Below are 6,000 nucleotides of genomic sequence, written 5' to 3'. Positions count from 1 at the left end.
ACAATGCAATCTAAGCCACCACACGAGCACGTCGGTAGTATGAGTTATAAAATTAAAAGCTTTTTGTGTAATTCTTTGTAAACAAGTTTAGGATCAGCGGCGTCACAGGCTCTGACAGGGCGTATCGCTGTGTGCTGTAAACTGTCTAAGGGTCACCGGCTCCTGATTTTTACTCACCTTCACCCCTTCTCCTGTTAGTGAAAACAGTTCCTCAGACTCAATATTTGAGCCACACGTGAAAGATCAAGAAATACATGAGTAACTGTTTGCAAAAACTTTTACAATGTTAATTAAGGCAAATTAATTAATTCATTCATTAATATTTAATGTTTGAAGGACTACTTCATTGAACAAAAAATTCTTACATGAAGCATAATATCCCTAGTGACGAATGATAAACCTTAAAAAAATAAATAAATAATTTCCAGTGTGTTTGGGGATTCCAGTAATAAATAAAATATAAATTGTTATTTTAATTGTTTTAAATTGGAATGTTATCAATACAAAAGATAGAGATCTATTATTTTATATGTAGCTTTAAGTTACTTTTTCACTCTTCAACTCACAATAGTTAGAAAATAGTTTTTAAAAATGTTGATGAATTAAATAGTTTTTTTAAATGTTGATGAATTAAATAGTTTTTTTAAATGTTGATAAATTTGCAAAAAAAGCAATACAAGTTAAACAGGGGGGTCTACCGAAAACCAGGAAACATGGCAAAGGGTCTACGAAACAAAACAGTTTGGGAAGCACTGTTCTAAAACGCTTGTATCCGCGCCAAAGAAGTAGAGACTTTGGAATAGTGTCAAACACTCAGTTAGGACACACTCGGAAGTCTTCATCACATTTTTTGATGGAAATAATTAGAAAAGAAAAAAAAAGGAGATGAAATCCAAAAAAGGAAATATAAAAAAAAAACATTAAATATTTAGCAATCAAACTAAACACCATTGTAGGCCTATGTGTCATATGTCTTGTTCAAGTTGAATATGTTTGTTTTGCTACAATGGATGGAGAAAACCAAATTGGGCTGCAGCTTTATAACAAAGATCTAGAAGATAGAGAGATGTCCGTATTAATTAATCAGGAATAGCGTCTTTCTCTGACCAATGCTTAGTATTTGGTTCATAGTTCTTAAAGAAAGTTAACACCATTTTATTTATACTAAAACCTCTGACCAGGCTTTATTTGAAATTGCTATGAATATTGAAATTTGACAGGAAAACAAAGAGCGCAAAGTCCAAACGAGATAATAGACTTGTTGGGAGATGCAGTTCTGGACAAAATACCGAGGTCCAATCTACACCATTGTTCTCTTTCATTTCCACTCTGCTAACCACGACTTCAACTTGGTCCTAAATGATTTCGTCAGTTGTGTTCAAGAAGTTACAGATTTCTAGGACTTGGTATGTGTTTTTTGCTCACAGCATCTCAAGATGGGCTGGTTTTCAATCCCATAGGGAGAGCATGGTTTACATTACACTCAAATACTTTTCCCCACAAGGTTATGCTCTAAGAAAATGAGATTCATATATTTTGATGTACTAAAGTTGATCACTCAAATTAGTTTGTGTTCTTCAAAAGAAAAAGAACGCCTGGAAGCTGCAGCACTTTGAGGAAAATTAGAAACATTCGATACAATTGTTCTGCTAATTGTCTAGTACAAAATTGTAAGCGCAGTCAGCGTTACGTTACATAAAGCAGAAAGCATTGGAATGTGTTTTGGTTAATGTACCCATACATTCAGATGACTCAATTGTTCTGTCACACACTACATTCGTTTTATTTGGAGGAGGGGGGCCCAACAAGATATTCTTGAACCCGGGCCTACGGATACCTTGCTACGCCACTGAAGAGAACGCATGATGTATTTATGCATGCTATAAATTAGAAATACAAGTGTATAAAACCAAAAATTAATTTTTTTAATGGGGTAAAATCAACGATAGTATCGTCGATTAGGAGAGAAATACTCCATTAAATAGTTTTGAAGATAAAGCGTTTATCAGTTGTTAAAAATTCATATGTCTACATAGTACATTTATCCACTTCATTATAAAACTACTTAAGCAAGGCTTAAAAAAACAATAGACTCAAACGTTAGGTTGAAACTAAACAAGACCCAGTGATGTAGGAACAAAAGATTGAGTCTGTCATAGCCTAGGGAAAGATAACTTTACCCAGCTAATAACGTCGACAGTAATGGCTCTTTGGTACTTCCACACACACAAACCCCCCCCCCCCCACCAGTCTATGTAATAAGAGGTCGAAGGTCATCCAAGATATAAGCTCACTTCTACACATGCGTTCCAAATCCACATGATTCCTATTAGAAAAAGGGATTTGAAAATTGAAACATCAAAATATATCTGTTGAATTTCCACGAACCTTTTCTGTTCAATGCATCACAATACGCGGTTTTGTTTTTGTTTTTTTTTACAATACCTCTATTCAAGTCATTCCCTCATAGAGCCTGGATCCAGGAACCTGGACAACTGATCTCGAAAACGCCTATTTAACATTTTGAAATTTAACAGTTGTATATCGCTGAGAAAAGTATTACTAGCTCGTTGGCCACATGGAGAAACTCTACTTTGACAGTTATAATTTTTCAAAATAAAAAAATAAATAAATGTAAATTTGGTTTGACTAGACTTTAAAAAAAAAAACATATCGTAGTCAGCCATAGTGTTCGAAAATTATAGGCTAACAGAGTAAATTTAAAGTTGCTTCAATTTTATTGAAAGACTATCCAAGCTTTACTAATATTTTTTTTAACTTAAATCTAATAAAGAGTACATCTAGATTCCAGATCCAGAAAGAGGTCAAGATCTAGACAAGATCTTAAGAGTTCTAAATCAGAGGTCTAGGTCTAGTATTAGATCTTATCTTATATAATACAGACGTTACTTCAAATAAGATGATTACGTCCTACGCGTTATGTATCTAGATGTCCATATAATGACAATATCATTAAATAATTACAAACGTACGAATCTCCGGTGGCTGAGTGGGTAAATACACTTCAAACTACGTTTATGCATACGGCGGTATCAAAATCACAGATTCGATACCCGGTTTGAACCAATTATTTTTTATTTATATTTTATTATTTTTTAATTTGTATAAGGGAGGTATTACTTGTAAAAATGTATTTTATAATGTTTTTCTTGCTTCATTTTTTATTTATATCTCATTGACGTAAAATAAACTTCTCTGCCAAGATAATACTAAGGATAGTCATCAATCCTTTCTCAGATCTGGTATTGACAGCTTCAAAATAACGGTGAAAACAACATTCAGTAGCCAAGGAAAACATTCTGGAGATGAATCCCAGAGGGCCTTGTATTGTTTAGGTCATTCAGGGAAATGAGCAATTCAGATCTTTTCTGTGGCATTCCTTCTTTTGCTGGACCGGTGACTTGCTTTTTATTTTTCCACATTTAATCATACACAGATCGTGCTGAAAGTGTCCTCTGATTTTCAAAAACAATCTTAAGGCACTTAGAGTTCACGCCATGCTCAGCAAAGGGAAACAAACCGTAAAAATATCGAACAACTATAAATAAACCACAACGACTCTGACTAGCAAAAACAGAAAAATGTCTGCCCATGTATGTCTTTACATTTAATTATTGCTGGTGGTATGCCAGCTACCATGTCGTAATCTACTTTTCTGATTTACCCTAGACTAAGGGGATGCAGAATTAATACAAATTAACGATCTCCTCCCCTCCCCCCACCAAAAAAAAATATTGTGTACCCTGAGAGGACGAGATGAAAACGTTTCTGATGGATGAATTAATATCTGTAGAAAAATAAAAAACCATTCTAATGCTGGTTCCACGTGTGAAAATAATATCTGTCCAGAAATTTCTTTATGGTCATTTTCATTTATTGAAGTTTGGGTGGACACGTTTAATGTTAAAATAAATAACAATGAAATATTATAAATATGTTAAATATAATCTTCAGTTAAACATATTATAAGAGCAATTCTTTTTCTGAAGTGATTCAAACTATTCATAATCTTCATAACCTGATATCTTTTGAAAATTATATTTTACGCTCATCCACGAGGTCATTAAGAATGCCATCATTCTAATCTATTAGAATAACGACCCTGTAGCCATTTTAAATTAAAGTATTTGAATCCTTAAAGTAACTCACAATATCATCTGGGAGCCTACTAATGACTGTAAAGAGAATAACTCAAAAGTAATTGTGTCATCGATAAAGTTCGTCACATGACCTGTTGTCAATTACCAATCAAATGTCTGTAATTAAGTTCCCAAGCGGACAACGAGGCAATAAGCATTGTTTCTTTCAATTTCTGGTGTTGTCGAATCTCTGTAACGGACAATAGACGCAATTACAGACATCGACTATAACAGTCGTTCACGGAGAAACTCTGTAAGTAGGTCGCGGAACGGTCGGTCATTCAGTTGTCTGCTGGGTGGGGCTTCCGGAAATCGGACAAAGTAATCTTAATGTGTGTAACTTTATACAGACTGGTCAACGTATTGACCGCAGTTTTTCTCAGGGGAGGGATGAAAGAAGTCTGCCCTCGGGAAAGAAGAAGTTTGATTAGATGAAGTGGTCAAGTCTTGTTTGCCGCTGTGAGGGTCAGCGGTCAGTTGGGGTCAACTTGACAATGAAACATAATCGTGTTGTTTCTAACGCTGGTCACCACTAAGATATTTGTATCATAATGCTGTTCGTTTGTTTTTTTTGTTGTTAAATCTTATAGCGTGATATTGTAACCCTAATGCTAGATCTCTCCGTGTAGCCATAGAGTTAGTACAATGATAGTAAGTAGACGTTAGGTGGCATGGGTGTGTAGGGGCAGGGAAGGGGTTAATCTTCAAATCTATATACGTTTTATTTCAACTAGGAGTTAAGGAAGATTTTTTTCTGTATCATGTAATTGAATTATACATAACTCGTAGAATGGCATTGTAATTAGAGATTGTATATTTTACAAGACGAATTATTTTAAAGTGTAATGATTACATTTCAAGAAACGGCAGTCATTTCTCAACAGAGCTAAAAATAGCCTAAGGGAGTTATTAGAAAAAACAGGGATCTTCCCAATTGAGGATAAGCGTAGTCAGTCAATAAGTTTCAAGCTTCATGATGTCTATTTGTGTCTAAATAAGTAGCGAATATAGTATAGAATATAAAAGTTTATATTGTGTTAAATTGTTTTATTTTGTAAAGAGAAATTCTGTTATTTCCAAGACATACATTGGACTTTCGGACATCGTATTACATTTCTGAAAATTCTAAGATCCCACAACATTCACACATATTTTTGATATCATATTAAATTTTTAAAAAATAATTTAAAAAAATAAAATAATAATTAAGAAATAAAGAAAAATAAATAGATAAATAAACGTGTTTAATGTCTGTATATTATTCACACACACACACAAGATAAACGGCATGTACATGAAAGCCAAATCATAAAACAATGACAATACATTTCAGAGTAACATCACAGTAAAATGAAAATTTAAGGCATGTTCACATTGAGCGAGAGGCTTATCAGACCAACATGAATACAGCATTAGCACATTGTCAAGTTACGTTTAAGTTGATGGAGTGTATTCTCTGTTGCAATGATCAAACTAGTCATGTTAATGAAACAAAACAAACTGTTCCCTTACCTTCTAGAAACTCTAGCCCCTACGTTCCTAATCTTGAAAAACAAGCTTCCGGTCAGTTCCATTAACTCTTGCCAATTCTAGAGCACATGAGTGTATGACGTCATAATAATAATTTTTTTCATTACTAATACTAATAGTAAAAACGTCAAAAATACAGGACTAGCTTAAGCCCCTTGCATTGTCTAAAACATATAGACATTTAAATAACAAATTAACATATAATGGACCTCATTCACCAATCGTAAACAAACAAGATTGCCACGTGGTTCTCTATATTCTATACAAATTACGCAATCCATAAAGGCTGTCACGTGATACGTAATTTTCA

This window comes from Biomphalaria glabrata, chromosome 3 (assembly GCF_947242115.1).
Source record: "Biomphalaria glabrata chromosome 3, xgBioGlab47.1, whole genome shotgun sequence".
NCBI classification, from domain to species: Eukaryota; Metazoa; Mollusca; class Gastropoda; family Planorbidae; genus Biomphalaria; species Biomphalaria glabrata.
This window is presented reverse-complemented; position numbering follows the sequence as displayed.